Source organism: Cupressus sempervirens, chromosome 2, assembly GCF_028749045.1.
Source record: "Cupressus sempervirens isolate cs-2001-9-10 chromosome 2, ASM2874904v1, whole genome shotgun sequence".
In the NCBI taxonomy this organism is placed as follows: Eukaryota; Viridiplantae; Streptophyta; class Pinopsida; order Cupressales; family Cupressaceae; genus Cupressus; species Cupressus sempervirens.
In genome coordinates, this window is record NC_143119.1 from 567,237,869 (window position 1) to 567,254,250 (window position 16,382).

The window sequence follows — 16,382 nt, forward strand, 5'->3', positions numbered from 1 at the left end:
CTCGCCTCGATAAGTTGGCTTGCCGAGTTACCCCACCAAGTCGTCGCCTCTTTAAGCCCGCTCACCGTGTCAGCTCGTCAGGTCGGCTCACCAAGTCGACTAATCAAGTAGGCCCACCAAGTCGCCTCAAGGATAGCTCCTCACCATGAGTCGCCTCACCATGTTGACTCTTTGAGCCCGCTCGCCAGGTCGCCTCACCAAGTCGACTCGAGTACGTTGCCAAGTCGACTCTTTAAGTTCGCTCGCCAGGTCGACTCGCCAAGTCAGCTCACCATGTCATCTCAACGAACCAACTCGCCGAGTCGCCTCACCACGTCGGCTCTCTAATACCGCTCGCCAAGTCGCCCCACCAACTCGCCCCGTTAGGCCCACTCTCACCAAGTGGACTCTTTAAGTCTGCGCATAAAGTCGAGCCACCAAGTACTCTCACCAAGTCGACTCTTTAAGTCCTTTCGTCGAGTCACCCCACCAAGTACTCTCACCAAGTCAACTCTTTAGGTCCGTTCATAGAGTCACCCCACCAAGTCGACCCTTCAAGTGGGTTCATCAAGTCACCCCACCAAGTCGACTCTTTAAGTTCATTCATCAAGCCACCCCGCCAGGTCAGCCCACAAATTACTCTCACCGAGTCGACTCTTTAAGTTCGTTCATCAAGTCACCCCGCCAGGTCGGCCCACCAAGTGGACTCTTTAATTTCGTTCATGAAGTCACTCTGCCAAGTCGGCCCACCAGGTTGACTCTTTAAGTTCGTTCATCAAGTCACCCCGCCAGGTCAGCCCACCAACTACTCTCACCAAGTCGACTCTTTAAGTTTGCTCACCAAGTCACCCCGCCAGGTCGGCCCACCAAGTACTCTCACCAGGTCGACTCTTTAGGTTTGTTCATTAGGTCACCCCACCGAGTACTCTCACCAAGTCGACTCTTTAAGTTCGTTCATCAAGTCGCCCCGCCAGGTCGGCCCACCAAGTACTCTCACCAAGTCGACCCTTTAAGTTCGGTCATCAACTCACCCCGCCAGGTCGGCCCACCACGTACTCTCACAAAGTCGACTCTTTAGGATCGTTCATCAATTTGCCCCGCCAGCTCGGCCCACCAAGTTCTGTCACCAGGTCGACTCTTTAAGTTCGTTCATCAAGTCACCCCGCCAGTTCGACCCACCAAGTACTCTCACAAAGTCGACTCTCTAAGTTCGTTCATCAAGTCACCCTGCCAGGTCAGCCCACCAAGTACTCTCACCAAGTCACCCCGCTAGCTCGACCCACCAAGTCGACTCTCTAAGTCCGTTCATCAAGTCACCCCGCCAGGTCGGCCCACCAAGTCGAATCTTTAAGTCCGTTCATCAAGTCACGTGACCAAGTCAGCCCACCGAGTACTCTCGCCAAGTCGACTCTTTAAGTTTGTTCATCAAGTCACCCGGCCAGGTCGGCCCACCAAGTCACCAAGTACTCTCACCAAGTCGACTCTCTAAGTCCGTTCATCAAGTCACCCCGCCAGGTCGGCCCACCAAGTCGAATCTTTAAGTCCGTTCATCAAGTCACCCCACCAAGTACTCTAACCAAGTCGATTCTTCGAGTGCGTTCATCAAGTCACCCGACCAACTACTCTCACCAAGTCGACTCTTTAACTATGTTCATCAAGTCACCCCACCAAGCACTCTCACCATGTCAACTCTTTAGGTCCGTTCATAAAGTCACCCCACTAGGTCGACCCTTCAAGTGCGTTCATCAAGTCACCCCACCAAGTACTCTCACCAATTCGACTCTTTAAGTCTTTTCATCAAGTCACCACACCAAGTACTCTCACCAAGTCAACTCTTTAGGACCGTTCATCAAGTCACCTCGCCAAGTCGACCCTTGAAGTCCGTTCATCAAGTCACCCCACCAAGTCGACTCTTTAAGTCAGTTCACAAAGTCACCCAACCAGGTCGGCCCACCAAGGACTCTCACCAAGTCGACTCTCTAAGTCTGTTCATCAGGTCACCCCACCGAGTACTCTCACCAAGTCAACTCTTTAGGTCCGTTCATCGAGTCACCCCGCAAAGTCGACCCTCTAAGTTCGTTCATCGAGTCACCCCGCCAAGTCGACTCTTTAAGTCCTTTCATCAAGTCACCCCGCTAAGCCGACTCTCTAAGTGCGTTCATCAAGTCACCAGAACAACTACTCTCACCAAGTCGACTCTATAAGTCCGTTCATCAAGTCGGCCCACCAAGTACTCCCACCAAGTCGACTCTTTAAGTCCGTTCATCAGTTCACCCCGCCAAGTACTCTCACCAAGTCAACTCTTTAGGTCCATTCATCGAGTCACCCCGCCAAGTCGACCCTTTAAGTTCGTTCATCAAGTCGCCCCGCCGAGTTGCTTCTCTAAGCCCACTCACCATGTCAGCTCACCAAGTCGGTTGTTCAAGTACGTTTCCAAGTCAACTCTTTAAGTTCGCTCACCAGGTCAGCCCGCCCAAGTCGCCTCTTTAAGTTCGTTCGCCAGGTCGGCCCGCCCAAGTCGCATCAGCGGGCTAACTCGCCGAGTCACCTCACGAAGTTGACTCTTTAAGTGCGCTCACCAAGTCAGCTCACCAAGTCGACTCACCATCTCGCCTCGATAAGTTGGCTTGCCGAGTTACCCCACCAAGTCGTCGCCTCTTTAAGCCCGCTCACCGTGTCAGCTCGTCAGGTCGGCTCACCAAGTCGACTAATCAAGTAGGCCCACCAAGTCGCCTCAAGGATAGCTCCTCACCATGAGTCGCCTCACCATGTTGACTCTTTGAGCCCGCTCGCCAGGTCGCCTCACCAAGTCGACTCGAGTACGTTGCCAAGTCGACTCTTTAAGTTCGCTCGCCAGGTCGACTCGCCAAGTCAGCTCACCATGTCATCTCAACGAACCAACTCGCCGAGTCGCCTCACCACGTCGGCTCTCTAATACCGCTCGCCAAGTCGCCCCACCAACTCGCCCCGTTAGGCCCACTCTCACCAAGTGGACTCTTTAAGTCTGCGCATAAAGTCGAGCCACCAAGTACTCTCACCAAGTCGACTCTTTAAGTCCTTTCGTCGAGTCACCCCACCAAGTACTCTCACCAAGTCAACTCTTTAGGTCCGTTCATAGAGTCACCCCACCAAGTCGACCCTTCAAGTGGGTTCATCAAGTCACCCCACCAAGTCGACTCTTTAAGTTCATTCATCAAGCCACCCCGCCAGGTCAGCCCACAAATTACTCTCACCGAGTCGACTCTTTAAGTTCGTTCATCAAGTCACCCCGCCAGGTCGGCCCACCAAGTGGACTCTTTAATTTCGTTCATGAAGTCACTCTGCCAAGTCGGCCCACCAGGTTGACTCTTTAAGTTCGTTCATCAAGTCACCCCGCCAGGTCAGCCCACCAACTACTCTCACCAAGTCGACTCTTTAAGTTTGCTCACCAAGTCACCCCGCCAGGTCGGCCCACCAAGTACTCTCACCAGGTCGACTCTTTAGGTTTGTTCATTAGGTCACCCCACCGAGTACTCTCACCAAGTCGACTCTTTAAGTTCGTTCATCAAGTCGCCCCGCCAGGTCGGCCCACCAAGTACTCTCACCAAGTCGACCCTTTAAGTTCGGTCATCAACTCACCCCGCCAGGTCGGCCCACCACGTACTCTCACAAAGTCGACTCTTTAGGTTCGTTCATCAATTTGCCCCGCCAGCTCGGCCCACCAAGTTCTGTCACCAGGTCGACTCTTTAAGTTCGTTCATCAAGTCACCCCGCCAGTTCGACCCACCAAGTACTCTCACAAAGTCGACTCTCTAAGTTCGTTCATCAAGTCACCCTGCCAGGTCAGCCCACCAAGTACTCTCACCAAGTCACCCCGCTAGCTCGACCCACCAAGTCGACTCTCTAAGTCCGTTCATCAAGTCACCCCGCCAGGTCGGCCCACCAAGTCGAATCTTTAAGTCCGTTCATCAAGTCACGTGACCAAGTCAGCCCACCGAGTACTCTCGCCAAGTCGACTCTTTAAGTTTGTTCATCAAGTCACCCGGCCAGGTCGGCCCACCAAGTCACCAAGTACTCTCACCAAGTCGACTCTCTAAGTCCGTTCATCAAGTCACCCCGCCAGGTCGGCCCACCAAGTCGAATCTTTAAGTCCGTTCATCAAGTCACCCCACCAAGTACTCTAACCAAGTCGATTCTTCGAGTGCGTTCATCAAGTCACCCGACCAACTACTCTCACCAAGTCGACTCTTTAACTATGTTCATCAAGTCACCCCACCAAGCACTCTCACCATGTCAACTCTTTAGGTCCGTTCATAAAGTCACCCCACTAGGTCGACCCTTCAAGTGCGTTCATCAAGTCACCCCACCAAGTACTCTCAGCAATTCGACTCTTTAAGTCTTTTCATCAAGTCACCACACCAAGTACTCTCACCAAGTCAACTCTTTAGGACCGTTCATCAAGTCACCTCGCCAAGTCGACCCTTGAAGTCCGTTCATCAAGTCACCCCACCAAGTCGACTCTTTAAGTCAGTTCACGAAGTCACCCAACCAGGTCGGCCCACCAAGGACTCTCACCAAGTCGACTCTCTAAGTCTGTTCATCAGGTCACCCCACCGAGTACTCTCACCAAGTCAACTCTTTAGGTCCGTTCATCGAGTCACCCCGCAAAGTCGACCCTCTAAGTTCGTTCATCGAGTCACCCCGCCAAGTCGACTCTTTAAGTCCTTTCATCAAGTCACCCCGCTAAGCCGACTCTCTAAGTGCGTTCATCAAGTCACCAGAACAACTACTCTCACCAAGTCGACTCTATAAGTCCGTTCATCAAGTCGGCCCACCAAGTACTCCCACCAAGTCGACTCTTTAAGTCCGTTCATCAGTTCACCCCGCCAAGTACTCTCACCAAGTCAACTCTTTAGGTCCATTCATCGAGTCACCCCGCCAAGTCGACCCTTTAAGTTCGTTCATCAAGTCGCCCCGCCGAGTTGCTTCTCTAAGCCCACTCACCATGTCAGCTCACCAAGTCGGTTGTTCAAGTACGTTTCCAAGTCAACTCTTTAAGTTCGCTCACCAGGTCAGCCCGCCCAAGTCGCCTCTTTAAGTTCGTTCGCCAGGTCGGCCCGCCCAAGTCGCATCAGCGGGCTAACTCGCCGAGTCACCTCACGAAGTTGACTCTTTAAGTGCGCTCACCAAGTCAGCTCACCAAGTCGACTCACCATCTCGCCTCGATAAGTTGGCTTGCCGAGTTACCCCACCAAGTCGTCGCCTCTTTAAGCCCGCTCACCGTGTCAGCTCGTCAGGTCGGCTCACCAAGTCGACTAATCAAGTAGGCCCACCAAGTCACCTCAAGGATAGCTCCTCACCATGAGTCGCCTCACCATGTTGACTCTTTGAGCCCGCTCGCCAGGTCGCCTCACCAAGTCGACTCGAGTACGTTGCCAAGTCGACTCTTTAAGTTCGCTTGCCAGGTCGACTCGCCAAGTCAGCTCACCATGTCATCTCAACGAACCAACTCGCCGAGTCGCCTCACCACGTCGGCTCTCTAATACCACTTGCCAAGTTGCCCCACCAACTCGCCCCGTTAGGCCCACTCTCACCAAGTGGACTCTTTAAGTCTGCTCATAAAGTCGAGCCACCAAGTACTCTCACCAAGTCGACTCTTTAAGTCCTTTCGTCGAGTCACCCCACCAAGTACTCTCACCAAGTCAACTCTTTAGGTCCGTTCATAGAGTCACCCCACCAAGTCGACCCTTCAAGTGGGTTCATCAAGTCACCCCACCAAGTTGACTCTTTAAGTTCATTCATCAAGCCACCCCGCCAGGTCAGCCCACAAATTACTCTCACCGAGTCAACTCTTTAAGTTCGTTCATCAAGTCACCCCGCCAGGTCGGCCCACCAAGTGGACTCTTTAAGTTCGTTCATGAAGTCACTCTGCCAAGTCGGCCCACCAGGTCGACTCTTTAAGTTCGTTCATCAAGTCACCCCGCCAGGTCAGCCCACCAACTACTCTCACCAAGTCGACTCTTTAAGTTTGCTCACCAAGTCACCCCGCCAGGTCGGCCCACCAAGTACTCTCACCAGGTCGACTCTTTAGGTTTGTTCATCAGGTCACCCCACCGAGTACTCTCACCAAGTCGACTCTTTAAGTTCGTTCATCAAGTCGCCCCGCCAGGTCGGCCCACCAAGTACTCTCACCAAGTCGACCCTTTAAGTTCGATCATCAACTCACCCCGCCAGGTCGGCCCACCACGTACTCTCACAAAGTCGACTCTTTAGGTTCGTTCATCAATTCGCCCCGCCAACTCGGCCCACCAAGTTCTCTCACCAGGTCGACTCTTTAAGTTCGTTCATCAAGTCACCCCGCCAGTTCGACCCACCAAGTACTCTCACAAAGTCGACTCTCTAAGTTTGTTCATCAAGTCACCATGCCAGGTCAGCCCACCAAGTACTCTCACCAAGTCACCCCGCTAGCTCAACCCACCAAGTCGACTCTCTAAGTCCGTTCATCAAGTCACCCCGCCAGGTCGGCCCACCAAGTCGAATCTTTAAGTCCGTTCATCAAGTCACGTGACCAGGTCAGCCCACCGAGTACTCTCGCCAAGTCGACTCTTTAAGTTTGTTCATCAAGTCACCCGGCCAGGTTGGCCCACCAAGTCACCAAGTACTCTCACCAAGTCGACTCTCTAAGTCCGTTCATCAAGTCACCCCGCCAGGTCGGCCCACCAAGTCGAATCTTTAAGTCCGTTCATCAAGTCACCCCACCAAGTACTCTAACCAAGTCGATTCTTCGAGTGCGTTCATCAAGTCACCCGACCAACTACTCTCACCAAGTCGACTCTTTAACTATGTTCATCAAGTCACCCCACCAAGCACTCTCACCACGTCAACTCTTTAGGTCCGTTCATAAAGTCACCCCACCAGGTCGACCCTTCAAGTGCGTTCATCAAGTCACCCCACCAAGTACTCTCACCAATTCGACTCTTTAAGTCTTTTCATCAAGTCACCACACCAAGTACTCTCACCAAGTCAACTCTTTAGGACCGTTCATCAAGTCACCTCGCCAAGTCGACCCTTGAAGTCCGTTCATCAAGTCACCCCACCAAGTCGACTCTTTAAGTCAGTTCACAAAGTCACCCAACCAGGTCGGCCCACCAAGGACTCTCACCAAGTCGACTCTCTAAGTCTGTTCATCAGGTCACCCCACCGAGTACTCTCACCAAGTCAACTCTTTAGGTCCGTTCATCGAGTCACCCTGCAAAGTCGACCCTCTAAGTTCGTTCATCGAGTCACCCCGCCAAGTCGACTCTTTAAGTCCTTTCATCAAGTCACCCCGCCAAGCCGACTCTCTAAGTGCGTTCATCAAGTCACCAGAACAACTACTCTCACCAAGTCAACTCTATAAGTCCGTTCATCAAGTCAGCCCACCAAGTACTCCCACCAAGTCGACTCTTTAAGTCCGTTCATCAGTTCACCCCGCCAAGTACTCTCACCAAGTCAACTCTTTAGGTCCGTTCATCGAGTCACCCCGCCAAGTCGACCCTTTAAGTCCGTTCATCAAGTCACCCCGCCGAGTTGCTTCTCTAAGCCCACTCACCATGTCAGCTCACCAAGTCGGTTGTTCAAGTACGTTGCCAAGTCAACTCTTTAAGTTCGCTCACCAGGTCAGCCCGCCCAAGTCGCCTCTTTAAGTTCGTTCACCAGGTCGGCCCGCCCAAGTCGCATCAGCGGGCTAACTCGCCGAGTCACCTCACGAAGTTGACTCTTTAAGTGCGCTCACCAAGTCAGCTCACCAAGTCGACTCACCATCTCGCCTCGATAAGTTGGCTTGCCGAGTTACCCCACCAAGTCGTCGCCTCTTTAAGCCCGCTCACCGTGTCAGCTCGTCAGGTCGGCTCACCAAGTCGACTAATCAAGTAGGCCCACCAAGTCGCCTCAAGGATAGCTCCTCACCATGAGTCGCCTCACCATGTTGACTCTTTGAGCCCGCTCGCCAGGTCGCCTCACCAAGTCGACTCGAGTACGTTGCCAAGTCGACTCTTTAAGTTCGCTCGCCAGGTCGACTCGCCAAGTCAGCTCACCATGTCATCTCAACGAACCAACTCGCCGAGTCGCCTCACCACGTCGGCTCTCTAATACCGCTTGCCAAGTCGCCCCACCAACTCACCCCGTTAGGCCCACTCTCACCAAGTGGACTCTTTAAGTCTGCTCATAAAGTTGAGCCACCAAGTACTCTCACCAAGTTGACTCTTTAAGTCCTTTCGTCGAGTCACCCCACCAAGTACTCTCACCAAGTCAACTCTTTAGGTCCGTTCATAGAGTCACCCCACCAAGTCGACCCTTCAAGTGGGTTCATCAAGTCACCCCACCAAGTCGACTCTTTAAGTTCATTCATCAAGCCACCCCGCCAGGTCAGCCCACAAATTACTCTCACCGAGTCGACTCTTTAAGTTCGTTCATCAAGTCACCCCGCTAGGTCGGCCCACCAAGTGGACTCTTTAAGTTCGTTCATGAAGTCACTCTGCCAAGTCGGCCCACCAGGTCGACTCTTTAGGTCCGTTCATAAAGTCACCCCACCAGGTCGACCCTTCAAGTGCGTTCATCAAGTCACCCCACCAAGTACTCTCACCAATTCGACTCTTTAAGTCTTTTCATCAAGTCACCACACCAAGTACTCTCACCAAGTCAACTCTTTAGGACCGTTCATCAAGTCACCTCGCCAAGTCGACCCTTGAAGTCCGTTCATCAAGTCACCCCACCAAGTCGACTCTTTAAGTCAGTTCACGAAGTCACCCAACCAGGTCGGCCCACCAAGGACTCTCACCAAGTTGACTCTCTATGTCTGTTCATCAGGTCACCCCACCGAGTACTCTCACCAAGTCAACTCTTTAGGTCCGTTCATTGAGTCACCCCGCAAAGTCGACCCTCTAAGTTCGTTCATCGAGTCACCCCGCCAAGTCGACTCTTTAAGTCCTTTCATCAAGTCACCCCGCCAAGCCGACTCTCTAAGTGCGTTCATCAAGTCACCAGAACAACTACTCTCACCAAGTCGACTCTATAAGTCCGTTCATCAAGTCGGCCCACCAAGTACTCCCACCAAGTCAACTCTTAAAGTCCGTTCATCAGTTCACCCCGCCAAGTACTCTCACCAAGTCAACTCTTTAGGTCCGTTCATCGAGTCACCCCGCCAAGTCGACCCTTTAAGTCCGTTCATCAAGTCACCCTGCCGAGTTGCTTCTCTAAGCCCACTCACCATGTCAGCTCACCAAGTCGGTTGTTCAAGTACGTTGCCAAGTCAACTCTTTAAGTTTGCTCACCAGGTCAGCCCGGCCAAGTCGCCTCTTTAAGTTCATTCGCCAGGTCGGCCCGCCCAAGTCGCATCAGCGGGCTAACTCGCCGAGTCACCTCACGAAGTTGACTCTTTAAGTGCGCTCACCAAGTGAGCTCACCAAGTCGACTCACCATCTCGCCTCGATAAGTTGGCCTGCCGAGTTACCCCACCAAGTCGTCGCCTCTTTAAGCCCGCTCACCGTGTCAGCTCGTCAGGTCGGCTCACCAAGTCGACTAATCAAGTAGGCCCACCAAGTCGCCTCAAGGATAGCTCCTCACCATGAGTCGCCTCACCATGTTGACTCTTTGAGCCCGCTCGCCAGGTCGCCTCACCAAGTCGACTCGAGTACGTTGCCAAGTCGACTCTTTAAGTTCGCTCGCCAGGTCGACTCGCCAAGTCAGCTCACCATGTCATCTCAACGAACCAACTCGCCGAGTCGCCTCACCACGTCGGCTCTCTAATACCGCTCGCCAAGTCACCCCACCAACTCGCCCCGTTAGGCCCACTCTCACCAAGTGGACTCTTTAAGTCTGCTCATAAAGTCGAGCCACCAAGTACTCTCACCAAGTCGACTCTTTAAGTCCTTTCGTCGAGTCACCCCACCAAGTACTCTCACCAAGTCAACTCTTTAGGTCCGTTCATAGAGTCACCCCACCAAGTCGACCCTTCAAGTGGGTTCATCAAGTCACCCCACCAAGTTGACTCTTTAAGTTCATTCATCAAGCCACCCCGCCAGGTCAGCCCACAAATTACTCTCACCGAGTCGACTCTTTAAGTTCGTTCATCAAGTCACCCCGCCAGGTCAACCCACCAACTACTCTCACCAAGTCGACTCTTTAAGTTTGCTCACCAAGTCACCCCGCCAGGTCGGCCCACCAAGTACTCTCACCAGGTCGACTCTTTAGGTTTGTTCATTAGGTCACCCCACCGAGTACTCTCACCAAGTCGACTCTTTAAGTTCGTTCATCAAGTCGCCCCGCCAGGTCGGCCCACCAAGTACTCTCACCAAGTCGACCCTTTAAGTTCGGTCATCAACTCACCCCGCCAGGTCGGCCCACCACGTACTCTCACAAAGTCGACTCTTTAGGTTCGTTCATCAATTCGCCCCGCCAGCTCAGCCCACCAAGTTCTGTCACCAGGTCGACTCTTTAAGTTCGTTCATCAAGTCACCCCGCCAGTTCGACCCACCAAGTACTCTCACAAAGTCGACTCTCTAAGTTCGTTCATCAAGTCACCCTGCCAGGTCAGCCCACCAAGTACTCTCACCAAGTCACCCCGCTAGCTCGACCCACCAAGTCGACTCTCTAAGTCCGTTCATCAAGTCACCCCGCCAGGTCGGCCCACCAAGTCGAATCTTTAAGTCCGTTCATCAAGTCACGTGACCAGGTCAGCCCACCGAGTACTCTCGCCAAGTCGACTCTTTAAGTTTGTTCATCAAGTCACCCGGCCAGGTCGGCCCACCAAGTCACCAAGTACTCTCACCAAGTCGACTCTCTAAGTCCGTTCATCAAGTCACCCCGACAGGTCGGCCCACCAAGTCGAATCTTTAAGTCCGTTCATCAAGTCACCCCACCAAGTACTCTAACCAAGTCGATTCTTCGAGTGCGTTCATCAAGTCACCCGACCAACTACTCTCACCAAGTCGACTCTTTAACTATGTTCATCAAGTCACCCCACCAAGCACTCTCACCATGTCAACTCTTTAGGTCCGTTCATAAAGTCACCCCACCAGGTCGACCCTTCAAGTGCGTTCATCAAATCACCCCACCAAGTACTCTCACCAATTCGACTCTTTAAGTCTTTTCATCAAGTCACCACACCAAGTACTCTCACCAAGTCAACTCTTTAGGACCGTTCATCAAGTCACCTCGCCAAGTCGACCCTTGAAGTCCGTTCATCAAGTCAAACCCCACCAAGTACTCCCACCAAGTCAACTCTTTAAGTCAGTTCACGAAGTCACCCAACCAGGTCGGCCCACCAAGGACTCTCACCAAGTCGACTCTCTAAGTCTGTTCATCAGGTCACCCCACCGAGTACTCTCACCAAGTCAACTCTTTAGGTCCGTTCATCGAGTCACCCCGCAAAGTCGACCCTCTAAGTTTGTTCATCGAGTCACCCCGCCAAGTCGACTCTTTAAGTCCTTTCATCAAGTCACCCCGCCAAGCCGACTCTCTAAGTGCGTTCATCAAGTCACCGTCCCGATCTGGCCGAGCCGTTCTGGCCGAGCCATGCTGGCCGAGCCGATCTGGGCGAGCCATTCTGGCCGACCCAATCTGGCCGAGCCATTCTGGGCAAGCCATGCTGGCCGAGCTGATCTGGGTGAGCCATTCTGGCCGAGCCGATCTGGGCGACCCGTTCTGGGCGAGCCGATCTTTGCGACCCGTTCTGGCCGAGCCATGCTGGCCGAGCTGTTCTGGCCGAGCCATGATGGCCGAGCCGATCTGGGCGAGCCGTTCTGGCCGAGCCATGCTGGCCGAGCCGTTCTGGCCGAGCCGATCTGGGCGAGCCGTTCTTGCCGAGCCATGCTGGCCGAGCCGTTCTGGCCGAGCCATGCTGGCCGAGCCGATCTGGGCTAGCCGTTCTGGCCGAGCCGATCTGGCCGAGCTCCAAAAACGGTGTCGTTGGATGGCTGTTTGGTCGCCTCTGTGCCAACTCGATCGGCACAACATTGGGAATGGTTCGACAGCGGTTGTCGTTCCAATGTGTCATCGGGATGTCTTGGAACGCGGCCTTTCAAGGGCGAGCTCGCGTCTAGCACTTGGATTGTGTGTCGTCACAAGTGAATGGGGAGATCTCTTTGTGAACGGCGGCATGGCGATTGAAAGAGAAAATTGACTTAGTAGTCAGAGCATTGGCCTCGGTCCATTGTGACGGCCTTGCAATTTCTCTATAATTGCAACCTATGTTTGCGCAGTAGCAGAGTTTGCATGTAAGATTGGCCTTTGTTCTTGACGGTTCCAAGTACTCTCACCGAGTCACCAAGTCACCATGCTGGCCGACCCGATCTGGCCGAGCCGATCTGGGCGAGCCATGCTGGCCGAGCCAAGCTGGCCGAGCAGATCTAGGCGAGCCATGCTGGCCGAGCCGATCTGGGTGAGCCATTCTGGCCGAGCCATTCTGGCCGAGCCGATCTGGGCGAGCTCCAAAAACGGTGTCGTGGATGGCTGTTTGGTCACATTTTTCATTGAATTGGATTTTTAAGGGAGTTGTTCGCGCTGTCGCAGATTTCTAATGCAGAGCGAGCCTCGCACTAATAGCTTATATAGGAGAGGTTGTTGCCGCGAGCCTCTCCCGTGCCCCTTTCATTCATTCAACATTGGTGTCTAGGCGGATCGGATTGTTGGGTTTTCAAACGGTGTATGCCGATGTTGAATGAATCAAAGGGGCATGAAGCGATCTCAGTGCTTTTCCTCGGCTCTCCTTTAGATCATGTTTTTCGATGACTCAATTTTGGAAAAGGTGAGGCAGCGGTTGCCGATCCATGGCGTGTGTTTTTGGTGGTTTTAAAACTTGATCTAAACGTGAGCCCTTGTCTAGCACTCCGGCGTTGCTTGGTATAATGGCAATTTTCTATGGGTGCTCGGCGCTCTAGCAATTTGTCATGGTGTACTTATCGCGGCTACATGGGAGCTTTAATATCGAAAGCTCTCGGCGAAAAATGGTGGCCGAGCCATGCTTGCCGACCCGATCTGGCTTAGCCATTTTCGTCGACCCGATCTGGCTCTCGTTTCTCACTCCATCGGCACAAATTCGGGATTTGTTCGACAGCGGTTGTCGTTCCAATGTGTCATTGCGGTGATCTGGAGAGCGATGCTAAGTGCGGGAGCCCTTGTCCATGGCGTGTGTTTTTGGTGGTTTTAAAACTTGATCTAAATGTGAGCCCTTGTCTAGCACTCCGGCGTTGCTTGGTATAATGGCAATTTGCTATGGGTGCTCGGCGCTCTAGCAATTTGTCATGGTGTACTTATCGCGGCTACATGGGAGCTTTAATATCGAAAGCTCTCGACGAAAAATGGTGGCCGAGCCATGCTGGCCGACCCGATCTGGCTTAGCCGTTTTCGTCGACCCGATCTGGCTCTCGTTTCTCACTCCATCGGCACAAATTCGGGAGTTGTTCGACAGCGGTTGTCGTTCCAATGTGTCATTGCGGTAATCTGGAGAGCGATGCTAAGTGCGGGAGCTTGCGTCTAGCATTTGGGGATGTTTGTGCAAGCGAGCATAGGAGCTTCTTTTATCGGAACCTCTCCGTGGCCTTTGAATATAGACCCAGTGCCGACGATATCGATGGATACGAGCCTTGGATTATAAAATTGTTCAGCTAACATTGGTTTTTGTGAGAGATGGGTACGAAAGCACTTCCCGATCGATACGCGGGAGTTCCCTAAGATCGCCTCTGTGCCAACTCGATCGGCACAACATTGGGAATGGTTCGACAGCGGTTGTCGTTCCAATGTGTCATCGGGATGTCTTGGAACGCGGCCTTTCAAGGGCGAGCTCGCGTCTAGCACTTGAATTGTGCGTCGTCACAAGTGAATGGGGAGATCTCTCTGTGAACGGTGGCATGGCGATTGCAAGAGAAAATTGACTTAGTAGTCGGAGCATTGGCCTCGGGCCATTGTGACGGCCTTGCAATTTCTCTATAATTGCAACCTATGTTTGCGCAGTAGCAGAGTTTGCATGTTAGATTGGCCTTTGTTCTTGACAGTTCGAAGTACTCTCACCGAGTCAGCAAGTCACCATGCTGGCCGAGCCGATCTGGGCGAGCTCCAAAAACGGTGTCGTGGATGGCTGTTTGGTCACATTTTTCATTGAATTGGATTTTTAAGGGAGTTGTCCGCGCTGTCGCAAATTTCTAATGCAGAGCGAGCCTCGCACTAATAGCTTATATAGGAGAGGTTGTTGCCGCGAGCCTCTCCCGTGCCCCTTTCATTCATTCAACATTGGTGTCTAGGCGGATCGGATTGTTGGGTTTTCAAATGGTGTATGCCGATGTTGAATGAATGAAAGGGGCATGAAGCGATCTCAGTGCTTTTCCTCGGCTCTCCTTTAGATCATGTTTTCCGATGACTCAATTTTGGAAAAGGTGAGGCAGCGGTTGCCGATCCATGGCGTGTGTTTTTGGTGGTTTTAAAACTTGATCTAAACGTGAGCCCTTGTCTAACACTCCGGCGTTGCTTGGTATAATGGCAATTTGCTATGGGTGCTCGGCGCTCTAGCAATTTGTCATGGTGTACTTATCGCGGCTACATGGGAGCTTTAATATCGAAAGCTCTTGGCGAAAAATGGTGGCCGAGCCATGCTGGCCGACCCGATCTGGCTTAGCCGTTTTCGTCGACCCGATCTGGCTCTCGTTTCTCACTCCATCGGCACAAATTCGGGAGTTGTTCGACAGCGGTTGTCGTTCCAATGTGTCATTGCGGTGATCTGGAGAGCGATGCTAAGTGCGGGAGCTTGCGTCTAGCATTTGTGGATGTTTGTGCAAGCGAGCAGGGGAGCTTCTCTTATCGGAACCTCTCCGTGGCCTTTGAATATAGACCCAGTGCCGACGATATCGATGGATACGAGCCTTGGATTATAAAATTGTTCAGCTAACATTGGTTTTTGTGAGAGATGGGTACGAAAGCACTTCCCGATCGATACGCGGGAGTTCCCTAAGATCGCCTCCGTGCCAACTCGATCGGCACAACGTTGGGAATGGTTCGACAGCGGTTGTCGTTCCAATGTGTCATCGGGATGTCTTGGAACGCGGCCTTTCAAGGGCGAGCTCGCGTCTAGCACTTGAATTGTGCGTCGTCACAAGTGAATGGGGAGATCTCTCTGTGAATGGCGGCATGGCGATTGCAAGAGAAAATTGACTTAGTAGTCGAAGCGTTGGCCTCGGGCCATTGTGACGGCCTTGCAATTTCTCTATAATTGCAACCTATGTTTGCGCAGTAGCAAAGTTTGCATGTTAGATTGGCCTTTGTTCTTGACTGTTCGAAGTACTCTCACCGAGTCAGCAAGTCACCATGCTGGCCGAGCCAATCTGGCCGAGCCATGCTGGCCGAGCCGATCTGGGCGAGCCATTCTGGCCGAGCCGATCTGGGCGAGCCCCAAAAACGGTGTCGTGTATGGCTGTTTGGTCACATTTTTCATTGAATTGGATTTTTAAGGATTTTGTCCGCGCTGTCGCAGATTTCTAATGCAGAAGCGAGCCTTGCACTAATAGCTTATATAGGAGAGGTTGTTGCCGCGAGCCTCTCCCATGCCCCTTTCATTGATTCAACATTGGTGTCTAGGCGGATCGGATTGTTGGGTTTTCAAACGGTTTATGCTGATGTTGAATGAATGAAAGGGGCATGAAGCGATCTCAGTGCTTTTCCTCGGCTCTCCTTTAGATCATGTTTACCGATGACTCAATTTTGGAAAAGGTGAGGCAGCGGTTGCCGATCCATGGCGTGTCTTTTTGGTGATTTTAAAACTTGATCTAAATGTGAGCCCTTGTCTAGCACTCCGGCGTTGCTTGGTATAATGGCAATTTGCTATGGGTGCTCGGCGCTCTAGCAATTTTGTCGTGGTGTACTTATCGCTGCTACATGGGAGCTTTAATATCGAAAGCTCTCGGCGAAAAATGGTGGCCGAGCCATGCTGGCCGACCCGATCTGGCTTAGCCGTTTTCGTCGACCCGATCTGGCTCTTCTTTCTCACTCCATCGGCACAAATTCGGGAGTTGTTCGACAGCGGTTGTCGTTCCAATGTGTCATTGCGGTGATCTGGAGAGCGATGCTAAGGGCGGGAGCTTGCGTCTAGCATTTGGGGATGTTTGTGCAAGAGAGCAGGGGAGCTTCTCTTATCGGAACCTCTCCGTGGCCTTTGAATATAGACCCAGTGCCGACGATATCGATGGATACGAGCCTTGGATTCTAAAATTGTTCAGCTAACATTGGTTTTTGTGAGAGATGGGTACGAAAGCACTTCCCGATCGATTCGCGGGAGCTCCCTAAGATCACCTCTGTGCCAACTCGATCGGCACAACATTGGGAATGGTTCGACAACGGTTGTCGTTCCAATGTGTCATCGGGATGTCTTGGAACGCGGCCTTTCAAGGGCGAGATCGCGT